Here is a 15746-nt window from a genome sequence, read left to right on the forward strand (position 1 = left end):
TTATGTATACCCCTCCTCACATGTAAAGCGCCATGGAATAAATGGCGCTATAACAATAAATAATAATAATAACCCAAACTTAAAAGTTCGGAGTTCGTACAGGACAGTTAGTGTCCAGTGCTAAACACCAAACACAGACTTCTCCCAGAAGTGCATTGCAATGTTTGGAGTTCTGGGAGAAATGAGGGAGGAGAGAGAGAGAGAAATAGGGTTTAGGTTCCGGTTCAAATTCGGGTATAGTTCTGGTACCCAAACCAAACTTTGGAATAAAGTTCCAGTTTGGTACCAGAACCCAAACTTCCATGGGTCCGCTCATTTCTTGTTCTCACAGTATACATACTTTACTACTGACGTCACTGGTGGGGGATGGATGAGACATCAACCCAAGCAGTGGCCAATCGGTGGTGTTAGTGGTCTCGTGACTCTACAGACATGACATTATCATTCATTCAGGCCGCAGGGTTGGAGCGTTGGGCATTCAGAGACTTACGTAAAACTTTTGTTTTTACAATGATCCTCTCCCGTCGATCAGTTTTGAAACTGGGTGGAAATTTCTATTTAAGCTGTCTGAATTTCAGATTGACGTACACTTTGCCGATACTTATGCATTATGCCAAATCTGCAGGATTCATTAAGAAACAATGGAAAAATCTGTGCTCTTCCATATGTCTTTTTGGAGTTGGACTAGTCTGACAGAGGATCAAAAGTCCTCCAGTGGGTCTAAATAAAACTGTCTAAATCTACAAACTTAGAGTCTTAAAATTGGCCAGATTTATCAGTGTAGCTCTGGGATTTTGATAAATCTGTCCAAATGTAAGACTATGTCCCTGATTTATCAAAGTTTTTATGCCGGAATTCAGTTATAAAAAGCAACAATTTTTTTTTTGAGGCTGAACAAAACTCCACTTTTGGCCTTTTCACGCCTTTTTTACCCAGCTGTGACAAAGTAGGCAGAGTTGGGGACGGGACAGGGATGTTTTATGGGATGTGGCAAATCCAGCTGATCAAATTCATGATGAGCAGGGCTTATCCTTACGCCACAAATGTTACTCTAGTTCCTGACTGGAGTAAGATTTGTGATGAGGCACACACCACTATGCAAATTGCTTGATTCATTAAGAGTCATGTGCCACGTACAAACGCAACGCATTTCACCCAGTGCCAGAGAAATGTTGTTCTTGATGTATTGGACTAAATTATATTCAGTCTAAGTGTACATCACTTTTTAGTCGGTTTGCTTTGTACCTGAAATGTGCGCCGCAATTCTGTCGCATTTTTGGTACATTGTTTTGCACATCAGGCCTGGCCTCTTTCCCCATAAACTATGCCACGTCATTGAGGACACTCCGCTTTACTGGTCAAGAGGTAGAAAGTGTCTAAATCACATAATAAATATGGTACAGGTCAAAAATTACAGTTTTTTGGCACAAATTACTCCAGAATTCTGGTTCATTTTGCTGAATAAATATCCTCCGATAAGTTCCAAAGGTCTAAAAATCCATAAATGATCTCTCATGGTATATACTGTTTGATCGTGTGGTTGCTCTTTACAGATAGATGTTGAGCCCTTAGGATAATGTCCGTTGGCTGGCCCAGGGTTCTCTAGTTTAATACTGTTTCTCTTCATCCTGACGAAGACCCCATTATGGAGTTGAAACGTGTGGTATATAATTATATTTGTCTCACCTAATACCCTAAAGGTAAGACCAAATCTTTGGGACTTGACAAATGTGCTCTCTGCTGATCCCAAGAACCAGAATCTTGGATTCAGTATCAACTAGGCATTGGACAGTAGACTGAACCCTTGGATTGATTCATTGCTACCAAAATTACCCCTCATAGCTTTGAGCTTTGAGAGTAACCACTAGCTAGGTTTTACTTTTTTTGGGGCTTGCTTTGGAACTACCTTCTCTTTCCATCTCTTCAATAACATTTATTTTCTCTTGTGAATACACAACTAGGTCTCTTTTCCGTAGATCACTATTCCCTACGTTCTCTTTACTGAGCTCTTCACCATTTTCTCAACAATTAGCAAGCTTTTCCACTTGACCAGTCCATTGGCCATGGCCATATGTTCCACGTGCTTCGGTGGGTATGATTAATGGGCCGCACACATGAGATAGTCCATGTGCATCCATCTTCTCCATGGTCCTCCTATATTGTGCTGACCTCTCCCATTATTTTTACATGGATGGTAAACTCGACGCGCGAGAATTTCGAGGCTAAAAGAGAGAAAATTAACACGAAACTGTGCATGTACCATATATATTGTAATCCTGGGAGTCAATGTAAAGGGAGAATATGGACTTTTCACTTGATATTGGGGCCATTGCACTTACTGTACACATTAATAATCTGCTCCAGTGGAATAAACTATTCCCACTTCAGATATCTTGTTGCATATAATTTTACAAAAAAAGTCAAATATTTAACCTTAATTTTAGTGATTTTCTTGCCTGATAAGTGCAGACTGGCTGCCATTATGACGTAATAGCTCAGATTTTATTTCATTGCCCCAGACAAGGCTCTCTACTGTTCCTGTAAATGTTTCTGAAAGGCAATGATTTATTTCCCTGTACTGTATATTCTGTGAAAAGTTAAATACCTGCTGTGATCAATACCATTTTTATATCCAGAATTCGTCTAGAAATGGTCATGTGAATCGATCCGTGACTCAAGTGGTGCCAGTCCTGTAGACGGAGTTTTTACATGAAACTTCTAAAGTTCATAATATATATATATATATATCACATAAATTCAAAATGCACTTAAAGGGAATCTTCTGTTAGCCTTTTTTTTCTATGTAATATGAGATAATTACGATTTGGGGCTGAGACCCTGATTACAGCAATATGTCACTTATTAGGCTGGCTGTGTGTTGCTGTTTCAATACAATCAGTGTTTTATCAGCCAAAGATTAACTACAGGACTAGTTGCTTTGTAGAATATAGTCCTCCTTCTCTCCCTCACCATTGATTGGTAGCTTCGAATGTACAGCTACCAATCAGTGGTGTGGGTGGGGTTATACAGTGTTCAGCATTTATAGCACTGCTAGATATACAGCAGAGAAAATGATGATTTTATAAAAATTACACCAGCCAGCCCAGTAAGTGATACATCGAGGGATTCAGGGTCTCTACCCCTACATTACGGTGTTCACAGGCTACATAGCAAAAATCTTCTGACAAATTTCCTTTAAATTGGTTTTATCATGATTAGAATTCCATCCTATGTGAAAGATCTCTGAAAGATATTCACTATTCAAATACAATAAATTTCCAAAAAACAAATAATTTTTTTTCAGGGTTACCTGTGTAGCCTCACCACTGATCTGACTACACAGATAACATTGAAACAGAAATATGATGCATTTTTGAAAATTAATTGTATTTGTAAAGCCTATTGTTTTTACAAGTTTTTTTTATGATAACAAGAATTTAATTGATAAAGTGACTGTCACCACTTTTTTAACACCACAAAATTTTTAGGTTCAAAAATTGGTGCTTAATATGTTTGTAGGGGGTCAGAGTCAGAGTTTATCATTCTGATACAAAGCTCATAATCCACAGCACAGGCATTAAGTTAAAGGGTATCTATCGTTGCTATTAACTTTTCAGGATAAGCTGTTGAAACATCTTGTTGAGAAAAAAAGAGAAACATCACTATTTCTGGCCATTATATGACAGTTTTCCCCTCTGCAGTCTCTACCTCTTATTTTCAGTTGTCTCTGAGCTAGTGGGAGGAGACTCGCTGCAATGGTATCTCTCATACGCAGCACATACAGACAAGACAGATTTCTGCTCTCCTGCTAGGAACCCATGTTCAGACGCAGCAGCAGCAAAGAGGACATAATAAAATAGTATGGAGCAAGGTGCCTGTTAAACCAGCACTGTGGTGAGATAAAACACTTCTTAGCAGCAGCTAGAGTACATTATACTGCAGTCCTGAGCTGTGTGGATGTGAATCCAGCACTGGTGTGAGATAAAATACTACTAGCAGCAGTATGGAGCACATTATGCAGCGGTACTGAGCTGTGTGGATGTAAAACCAGCACTGGGTTGAGTTAAAATACTTACTAATAGCATCAGTGGGGAGCAAGTTATACTACAGCCCTGAGCAGTATGGATGTGACTCCAACACTGGGGTGCGATAAAATAATATTAGCAACAGTATGGAACAAATTATAATGCAGTACTGAACAGTGCGGCTTTTAATCCAGCTCTGTGGTGATGAAAAAAAAACATTCAATAGTATCTGTAGCATGAAGGACATTATACAGCTGAATTAAGCAGTGTAACTGTAATAGATAAAACACTTACTATTAAGTAGCATCACTGTCCCTATGAGTACCTTTGCTTTCCTTCTCCATAAAACTGTGACATAAAGGACAGTATACAGCAGTACTAAGCAGTGTCACTGTGAATTCATCACTGAAATAGCTAAAACACTTACTATTGTGTTGCAGCACTCTCCCTATGAGTATCTTTGCTTTCCTTCTCTATGAAGCTGCAGCATAAAGGACATTATACAGCAGTACTGAGCAGTGTAACTGTGAATCCATCACTTGTATCTCTGGTTTCTTTTTCCATAAACTTCATTAGTCTATAGACTATAATCTTATTCCCTTGGTGAGCTGGTATCTCATTTTATTTGATCAAGACTGATTTTAGCTGTTTTTTCAGAGTAAATAATGACGAGGCAATGGGAGAAGAAGTGGCTCACAAGTGGAGAAAGAAGCATATTTTTTTTTAATTAGGATGCTTGAAAGAAGACATCTACTGAGGCATAGGATATATTTGAAGGTTTCTTGTATTTCCGTGTACTATTGATCTATACAGTTGACAGTGACAGTTTATCTATGGTTTGTGCTAAAGGTTAGGAAGGTGGGGAAACTCTAAAACAAGGGAGAAAGACAAATCACGTACATAATACATGCAATTTGTCTGACATCGAATAACTTTTTGGGATATCTCCATAGCTTATGTTGAATCCTCTCAGTAAGATGCATCACCATCCAGAATGTATTACACAAACCCCCTTCGCGGGGAGACGTCCCCGCCGCCATCCTCTCCATGTCAACACACTCGGTAACATATTGCTTTTTTGATTCACAGGCAGCAATTTAAAGGAAAAGTCTTTTGGTGTTTTCGCAGGTCATATACAAACTGTCATTGCGGGTCTTTCAAGTATCTCTCAAGGGTAAAGTGATTTGCCGAGACAAAACACATCAATGAAAACTGCTATCCAAACGTATTTGCAGTCGCCCGCTTTTAGGCGCTTTTCCGTACATGTGCTGCCTCTGTTTTGACATTGAAGAGAACGAGTTGGCAGAAATCCCACAATGCCTGTCAAACACTTTACACTTCATAACTAACTATGCTGAAAAAAAAAAAGAGGTTTTGAGTCGTTTTCTAAAGCTGACATATGGAGAGTTTGTTACTTCTGCACCTCATTTCTTCTGATTATGTTGCACAGATGAGGGGGCAGGCTTATAGGGGGGATTTTTAGTCTAGAAAACCCCAGTGGAGACAAGTTATCACCTATCCGATAAGTTATTGATCAGTGGGGGTACAACCAATAGGACTGGCACCAATCGGTGGCGGCGTGGCAGTGCCGTGCTTGACTGCTGCTCTATTCATTCCTTAAGGAAATGCCGAACACTTACTTGACTTTTTCCGGCAGCCCAATAAAGAAGAAATGGAGAGGCGGTCGGGCGTCTGACCTGTCCTCAATTTTGAAACAGGGATAAAAGTTACCTCTCTGGCAATCATTGCAGGTTCCAGATGTCAGATGCCCATTAATTGGTAAGTTATAACCTCTCCAAGGGATAGATCAGAGAAGCCCTTTATTGGAGGAGGATCTTCATCTTTTGGCCAGAGAGGAGAAGAATTTCACTCTGGAGGACCAATCTTGTCCTGTATTATGCAGGTAACCCATTGATATGAGTAGCAATGGTGTAATACCCAATATCTCCTGTGGTGGCGCTGCAGGGAAATGGAGCACATATCAGATTCCAGCTGATCACTGTGTTTACCCCCAGTAGACCACTTTGTGATTAGCTTACTGACGAAGGAACCCGTATAAGATGTAAGGATGGTCCAAAGTGTAGAAGCTTTCAGAGATTATTTGTCTCTGCCAGAGAGGTTGGCAACAGCCCCTGTAGTCTGGGCACCCGAAACTTGGTGTCTGATCCTCTGGAGGTAGCTAGCGACCAACTTGAAACTTGTGGTCCTCTTGGTAAAATCTTCGACAAGCCACCAAAATATCCCAAGTCCATGAGCCAAAGTGATGAGGCTGTATCCACCATCATTATGCCCTTGAAGACTGCTGCATTTCCAAGTTGGGAAGTAGTTGGACAACTCTTGCTTGGACATGTTAATGTCATATGTGCTACTGTGTTATTTGGGCACTATATGGAACATCAAAATACGGCACACAACACTTTCCTACCAATTGCCGACCCCGTTGAGAGTGTTAAGCGTTTTAACCACCCACTTTCTAGAATAAATAGGTAAATTTCTTTTTTTTATCCCCTGAAAATCAGTTTAGAATTTTATTTTTTATAATTATTCTCTCTTCATTCCTGTGATCCGGCTCCTTACCTTTTTTTTTTTTTTCAGCTAAGCTATATGAGATTATCAAGATTTTAATTGTTTAAGAAAATCCTATTTTCTTTAAAGGGTTTTTAACCTTTTTTTTAATCCTATAGAAATACATTTTAATACAAAAAAAACATGTTCAATATAATATAATGTATAATATACAAGCTAATCCTGATAAAGGGTCCCATACTCTCCTGAAACGCGTGGTGTCACTCGAACACAGCCATTCATATTTCGGACAAGTATATCTCATGTTTGATATGCCTGTCTCTGGATCTGTGAATTATGACTTTTCTTCACGTACATATATTTTTAAAGTTACTTGAATGGGACTGAGAAACTAAATGTATGCAGTTATATCTGGCAGACAATGCAGTCCTGGAAAATCCCTTAAAAAATGAAGTCATATAAATCTGTACTTGCCTTTATTTTCACTGAAAGGGCTTTCCTCATCCCAACCATCACCTACGAACGTTCCAAAAATAACTGATTAAGTGCGCTCTGCTGTTTTTGAACTTATAGTAAAAGTAAATGGAGAAGTCGTGCATGTGCAGTCGCCTCTCCAATCATATACATTAAGTGCGCTCGGCTGTTTTTGAACTTATAGTAAAAGAAAATGGAGAAAGCCGTGCATGTGCAGTCGCCTCTCCAATCATACATTAAGTGCGCTCTGCTGTTTTTGAACTTATAGTAAAAGTAAATGGAGAAAGTCGTGCATGTGCAGTCGCCTCTCCAATCATATACATTAAGTGCGCTCTGCTGTTTTTGAACTTATAGTAAAAGTAAATGGAGAAAGCCGTGCATGTGCAGTCGCCTCTCCAATCATATACATTAAGTGCGCTCTGCTGTTTTTGAACTTATAGTAAAAGTAAATGGAGAAAGCTGTGCATGTGCAGTCGCCTCTCCAATTATATACATTAAGTGCGCTCGGCTGTTTTCAGACATCACCAATAAAAGAAAATGTAGACGGGCGCCCACGTGCAGTCACCTCTCTGGTAACAAGTAAGTGCTTTCAGATGTATTCAGACCCACACAAAAAAGTCAATAAAGTGCGCTGCACATGCGCAGTTGCCTCTCCAGTAACAGTTGTAAAGCATGTGTCCAGGGCAGTTTGGGAACATCCTGTAAAAGTGTAAAGAGAGCACAGTAAATTCCAGACAACTCTCCAGTCATTACGGCCGAGCAACTGAAGTCTAATGTTATTGGACCTCCCATAAAAGTAAACAAAGAGAGCTGCACGTGTGCAGTCAGTGCTCTCAGCTGTCTTTAAACCCACCATAAAAGTAAATGGAGAAGGCCATGCATGAGCATCCAACCCTCCAGTAACTGCGACAGATGTTTTCAGACCTCCCATAAAAGTTAAGAAACAGCCTTGCGCATGCACACTGCTTCTCCGGTCACAGTTGTTGAGCAAGTGAGCTCAGCAATTTTGGAACCTCCCATAACCCTAACCCTAAGGTACATGTACAGCCACCTCTGCAGCTATAGTGTTTGAAAAATTACCCATGACAGTGAATGAAGGGAGTTGCGCATGTCCAACCACCTCTTCAGACTCACTATGGGAGCAAGTGCGCTCGGCTGTTTTTGAACCTATTATAAAAGTAAATGGAGAGAGCTGCGCAAGTGCAACCTCCTCTCCAATCACAATCACACAGTAAATACTGTGTCCAGAACTCCAATAAAGTCAATAAAGAGCGTTGCGCATGCACAGCTGACTGTTGAGCCTACGCGCTTAGTAGTTTTTAGAACCGCCCATAAAAGTAAATTGAGAGCATTGCACATGCGTCACTGCCTCTCCAGTCACAGCGGCTGATCAAGTGCTGTTTTGAGACTTAGGCTGGAGTCACACACAACCATTAAAAAATCGGTCCAATTTTTACGGTACGAAATCGCACAAAGATTTCTTGTCCAGGGATCCGTCTGTCATCCGAATTTCCGGCGATGAACCGATGTTATTCGCATCTAAGCATCAAATTGACATCCAATGCCAATGCCTGATGCTCTTTCCTGTTGACCTGGAGAAGTCTTGCAATTTTATCGCAAGTCACACTTGTAGTCCTTTTGTAATCCGATTTTTAATCGCACCCATAGACTTGCATTGGCGAGTCCGATCCGAAAATCGGTGACAATCGCAGCATGCTGCGATTGTCTCGGTCCGAGGAAACGTTCCGAAAAAAAATCGGATGATGGGAGCTGCACCATAGAATAACATTGGGACGAATGCAATGCGATTTTCGCATTGCATTCGTCCGATTTTTTCACTAGTGTGACTCCGGCCTTAATATAAGGCCGGGGTCACAAGAGTGTGCAAAATATCGGTCTCATTCTCATCCAGAAAAGTGGGATGATTTTTTTTTTCTCACTTGCCGTCTGTATTTAATCCGTTCTTTCACTCACCAGCTATTAATCATTTAGGCGATGTGCACGCGTTGCGGATTACCCTGTGGATTTTTCCACGCGGATTTGGCTAAATCTGCAGGTCAAATGACCTGCGTTTTACCTGCAGATTTAGTGCAGATTTTGTGAGGATTTCCCCTGAGTTTTTACACCTACGAATTGCTGTAATCTAGCAGGTGTCAAAACGCTGCGGATCCACACAAACAAATGACATGCTGCGGATTTAAATCCGCAGAAAATTCACGCGCAAAAAAATCTGCAGCATGTGCACTGTGTTTTTCGTTTCTCATAGACTTTAAAGGTACTGTACAATGCAGCAGAATCCGCAACGTGTGCACATACCCTTACGGAATGATTCACCGTTTCCTAGTTACAGAATTGTAATGTGCCCCTAAAGATCAGACGCCAAACTGGTCAACATGGCATCCAATTTTTTTTTTCCGCACTGAACCAATTTTGCTAAATTTTTCCTCATGGAGAATACAGCCGAGAAAAAAGACGCGGGTCTGCACCGCCTCACTGAATAATGCTGGTCCGAGTGCAATCCCTTCGCACTTGTCCGATTTATACTCTGAGTGAACCCTTAGGCTGTGTGCACACGTTGCGGATTCTGCTGTGTTTCTGCTGCGGTTTTGGCCCTGCGGAAACGCAGCAGTTCCGCTGACATGGTACAGTACAATGAAACCCTATGGGGTTTCAAAAACGCTGTGCTCACGCTGCGTTTTTTTCCGCGCGGTTTTGCTGCGGTTTACAAACCGCAGCATGTCAATTGTTTGTGTGGTTTCCGCAACGGTTTCACACCTTTAACATAGTAGAAGTGTGAAACCGCAGGGCAAAACCGCAGGCTAATCAGCAGGAAAACCGCAGGTCACTTTACCTGCGGTTTTACCTGCGTTTCCGCGCGGAAAAATCCGCAGCGGAATCCGCAACGTGTGCACATAGCCTTACAGTGCAAGATGTGCATGCTTAGCCCCCTCTCCAATCACAGCGACCACAGCGCCAATCGAAAAAAAAATTGCATCAGGGACAACTCACTTTTGGAGATAGGTGCGGATTCTAACGATGAGACTCAGATCTATCCGACATGTATGGCATGCCTTAAATATCCTTTTAATTTTAGCGCAATTTGAAACTCTGTGACGAAAAAAATAGATTTCCGAAGTTATGGTAATAAATTGAGATTTTTTTTCATCTTTTTACGATAAAATTAGGGCTTAGCGGGCATCCCCCCCCTCTACCTAGCTATGAACAATGCGCATTGTCTGGCATCACACGAACACGTACGCCACTCCACCTGCACATTGTCACAGCGGATTATCGTTACGTAGGATATAATGCCTTAACTTGTGTTGAGTCTTTAGAAATGGAGAACAGAAATAGAAGTCTGGAAATAGAATAGCCTTCTCTCTCTCTCCTCCGTGCCGTCGAGCTGAAAAGACACACCATAATTCCCCATTTTTTCTCCCGACTCGCCGGCAAAAGGATAAATTATAAGAGAGGAGACCTGAATTGCACAAGCTGCCGTACCAATATATGTGCAAGTTATACATAGATAACACAATACAGAACAAGAAAATCAACCCGGTGACATTTTGATTAAGTGTTCTCCATTCTAAAGTCGAGGATGATACGGCAAAATTACTGTGTGACACTGGAAGATAAAGTACACTTTCTTCTCCCGTGATTGAGGTCCGGTGACAAACTGGCACTATAATTCAGGCTGTCTAGCGCCAATTGCAGGAGGCACAAGCGGGAGGAGATATATATAATGGAGATCAAAGTGCGTCCGGCCGCTCTTGCGATGTTTGTATACCGGTTGCGTTTGTGTTTCGGAGAATGACTTTTTCAGTTTCAGGTTATCAAATTCTTATACTGAATATTTTATCCCATAAACCTATTAGGTAAAATGGTAGCGTTGCATTAATAAGGAGGCCTCACAGTCATAGGTCTACTAATATTGTTGGCCACAGATATTTTCTATATCTGGTAGAAATGCAATTTTTTTCCCCAAAACATCTTCACAACCGTCCACAGGTTGGTGTGTTGTGTTGCTGCTCACTTCCAGTTATTTCATTGGAGCTGAGCTGCAGTACCAGACACAACCTGCAGAAGTGCTGCAGGGAAGTTAAACACTTACATCCAGATTTCACCGTTGATCTCTTGAGGTTCCAGCTGCAGGAGAAACCTGTAATCAGCTAAGCTTAGTGGGATGCCACTATTATTTTCAGCATCAATTGTCTTGATGAACCACAGTTAAAGGGGGTTCTGGAGAACTAGGCTAAAACTGAGCGATTGAATATCTGTAGCTATTACAGGTATTGCACATGACATACTGTGAATGTGCGCTTGGTATTATTATTAAAGGAATACATTTCTATGTCTATTAGAAGGTAAAGCATTGACATTTCCAGCAACTAGCAGGTGGCACTGTATGACGTACAAGGCATTCGTCATCAGAAATGACCCGAAGTCTAAATCAAGGCCTTTACATTGAATGCAATTTTTAATATTTTTTTTTATTCTTTATAGTGCCATCTATACTAAAAATAAAAGATCTCTTGCACTTTTCATAATGCCCACTAAGGCGAATATTAGACTTCCTGTTTTGTTTAACTGACTTTCAGAATTTATTATCATCACAAAAAGATAATATCTCTGTTCAGTCAATAGCACAGGATCCACCATTCATAATATGTGATGTCACAGCTCACCTCCTACTCATGTGCAATGACTGAAAACACCTCTATATACAGTAGATAACACAGGGTCCACCAATCACAAAAGGTGATGTCACATCTCACCTCCTCCTCCTGTACAACAATAGATAACACCTCTATATACAGTAGATAACACAGGATCCACCACTCACAATAGGTGATGTCACAGCTCACCTCCTCCTCCTGTACAATGACTGATAACACCCATATATACAGTAGATAACACAGGATCCACCATTCACAATAGGTGATGTCACAGCTCACCTCCTCCTCCTGTACAATGACTGATAACACCTCTATATACAGTAGATAACACAGGATCCACCATTCACAATAGGTGATGTCACAGCTCACCTCCTCCTCCTGTACAACAATAGATAACACCTCTATATACAGTAGATAACACAGGATCCACCATTCACAATAGGTGATGTCACAGCTCACCTCCTCCTCCTGTACAATGACTGATAACACCTCTATATACAGTAGATAACACAGGATCCACCATTCACAATAGGTGATGTCACAGCTCACCTCCTTCTCCTGTACAATCACTGATAACAGTAGATAACTTAGGATCCACCATTCACAGTATATGATGTGACAGGTCACCTCTTCCTTCTCCTGTACAATAACTTCTGCACAAATCAGAACATGTCTAGAAAAGTTCCCATACAAGACAATGGGTCAGTGCCAGTCTATTGCTGCATATGTCCTTTGGCTAGTAAAAAGAACATATGGGCCTAATATTAAGCCTTGTGGCTGGTTTAACATTCCAGATTTTTTACATAGATGAAAAATATATGAAAAACATTATTATTTAAAAAAAAAGACATTTAACATAAGAACATTTAAACAATAGGTAATTTTCTGATGACACATTCATTAGAACCAGATGCTTCACTTCATATCATACGTTTTGTATTTGCTCCTCGTAGTGTCAGTTGTCTATGTGGCAATGATGTAACAACCTCTGCTGCACATCACTGAGCTCGCAGCAGAGGTTGTTCTACCTGACATCAGTTAGTGCTTTGAAGCTATTGGCTACAGCTAAATAGCATTACTCATCTTCGGCCAATAACTGCAGAGCACTGACTGATGTCAGATGTGTGCCGTTGTCCTGATAACTTTTAGGTGGACTTTTAATACCAAGTTAAAGGGGTTATCAAATTTTGGAAAACTATAATTTCTTTGTTCCAGAAACTGCTCCACTATTGGCTACGGATTGTGTCCAGTGTTGCAGCTCAGCTCAAATGAGGTAGATGGGGGAGGGATAAAAATGTTTTTTTCCCACATAATTCTAATTTTATTTTTCTTACACAATTTTACCAATTATGTAAACTTATTGAATATACAATCCAAATGAATTTTTGTTTCAAATTTTTTTGCTTTTTATTTTTTTTTTTTCATTTTCTGAAGGTATTATCTATAAAAAAAAAATGGTGATTATAATCAGCTGGAAGCTCTCCCATAAAATGAGGCTTTCCAGATCTTTGCAATGAATTCTGGGTGGTTTATGGCAAAAAGCCGATCCTGGTGAGAATGCAGATAAAGTTGTAATTAATTAATTTGGAATTTCAATGAAGCTGACGTGACGGCACGTAGTTTGTTGAATGCTCATTGTCAAAAGGCTGAGAATGATAAAATGAAGGCACGGCCATTGTTATATGGGGCATGGAAGCTGCTCGGCGAGGATTCGCAGCGCCCATAAATCAGAAAAATAGAAACCGTTATTTTGCTTCCAGTTCATCACAGATCGTTGGCATTAAACTGCAAGAGGTGACATTACAAGCAGTAAAAGGGAAAGGCAATGAATCCAAAAGAAAAGGCGTTATAGAAAAAGTATGCCACATTTATTTATTAAAATACAGTGATACATTTAATTAGTAATCACCCACATACTGGCCAGACAAGTATAGGATCGTGTACTTACAGTATTTAGGAGATGTAGCAGGGGCCAGACTTTATGGGATGCAGAGGTACTGCTTACTCAAGGCCTTGACCCCTAAACAAGTCCATGTCCCTTCTGTTACATTGGAAGACCTCCATATTATAATTAGTACATTGATTGGGGGCCCTGTAGCAGATTTTGGATTGTGATCCGAAACTTTCAGTTAAACTTCAAGCAATTACTTTGTCAACTGATTATTTTTTGTCCTACAAGAGCTTTTAAGGGCATTTAATTAGGATCTGTCACTAATTCAGAAGAGGACAGTTTTTGATCTTGTATTCCCTTTTGCTCTCCTGAGTATTCTGCTTTTTTATTTTTTCAAATCTGCCATACGGTTCCAGAACAATTGGTCTTTTTAGTTTATTTTTTTGTTTCTTTTTTTTTGCAAGGGGGCATGGCTACCAGGATACTCTGGGGTGTGTTTTTAGGCTGATCTTTGTTATAACCCGGTGAGCCACACCTTCTCGGAAAGACTATAAAAGGCAGCATTAGGTAAAAAAAGTTTCTCTGGAAAGATAATATGAATTTGGAAAAAAGTGGACAATTCAGGAGAGCAGCGACTGGACATTTTTGATCCGGTGACAGGTCCTCTGCAAAACTGCATGGGCGTAGCTATGGTAGGCTCAGGGGTTGCAGTTGCAGGGGTCGTCTCCTATGAAGTCCATTTTGGCTCATACAATGACGGATGATGCCATCTGACACTGATGTTCCTTGAGCTTGAAGTTTACCTTTAATCTGTTTAGAAATTTTTCTGGGCTCTTTTGTTACCATTCGTATTATCCGTCTCTTTGATTTGTCATCAATTCTCCTCCTGTGGCCATGTCCAAGGAGGTTGGCTACAGTCCCATGGAGCTTACATTTCTGAATAATATGTACAGCTGTAGTCAGAGGAACATCAAGCTGCTTGGAGATGGTCTTATAACTTTTAACTTTAACATGTTTGTCTATAATTGTCTTTCTAATCTCCTGAGACAACTCTTTCCTTCGCTTCCTCTGGTCCATGTTGAGTGTGATACACACCGTGTCACCAAACAGCACAGAGAGTATCTGTAGCCCTCTATACAGGCCACTCACTGACTCCAGGACTGTAGACACCTGTGATGCTAATTAGTGGACACACCGCGATGTAACATGTCCCTTCTGTCACATTATTTTCAGGGGTGCCATCAATTCTGTCCAGGCCTATTTCATGAGTTTTATTTTTTTTAATTCTGTGGAAGTATGGATGAAAAGCAATGTCTGACTTTCATTTGTTCATTTTCATAGATTTTTTATTTATTATTATTTTTGTCAGATTCAAGTTATTTCTGTCACCATTGTGGGTTTTTCTGTCATTAAACGAGGGGCACCAACAATTTTGACTACGTGTGTATGAGTTGCATCTCATTGGGGAGGGTTGAGAGGGGGGTTTCTATCATGGCACAATAACCTATTGAATTTACATAATAATAGAATTAATTAATGTCCCCTGAATGTAACAGTATCTAATTTATCAACATAATAATCCTTTATTTTTAGAACATACTGAGTATAGGATAAAAATAAAATATAAATTAAGCAATATTTGAAATTCTGGTTTGGGCTTTGTCCAACGCTGAGGTCTAGGTATCATCAAATTGTTAACAGTTGCGACAAGTTCCAAAAATACATTCTTTCTTGTCATAACGGCACTCCACATGGTCTGGAGGGGTAGTGCAAGTGAAATATCTCATTTTTTCCATTGCAATGATTTATCAGAACACCAAAATTTAAGATAAAATAACATGCACATATAATTAACATTACATTATAAAATTAGCTAGTAAAAAAGCGAAGAACAAAAATGAATTAAATTGAGCAGACAAGACAAATTATGTTTTTATGTTTCTATGGCTATGATTTGTTTGGAGGGAACTCATGCATTACATGTTTTTCTTTTCTTTTTATGTTTAAACATATCAAACATCTGTGTAATGACAACGAAAATGCCGAAATATTAGATAAAAAAAATATAATTTGTCCTTTTTCACATATTCTCCCATTGCAAACTGACACTTTGATATTTCCATCTTGCGCGCTGCATGGAGGAAGGTGAGGAGT

General features: G+C 40.0%; 1 protein-coding gene across 2 annotated transcripts in view; it reads left to right on the forward strand.

Moving 5' to 3' along the window:
- The window catches only part of NXPH1 (neurexophilin 1), a 450587-nt gene that overhangs the window by 128526 nt on the left and 306315 nt on the right, over positions 1-15746 (forward strand). The window lies entirely within an intron of this gene.

This window comes from Dendrobates tinctorius, unplaced genomic scaffold, assembly GCF_039654945.1.
Source record: "Dendrobates tinctorius isolate UK_male_01 unplaced genomic scaffold, ASM3965494v1 ptg000070l, whole genome shotgun sequence".
Lineage (NCBI taxonomy): Eukaryota > Metazoa > Chordata > Amphibia > Anura > Dendrobatidae > Dendrobates > Dendrobates tinctorius.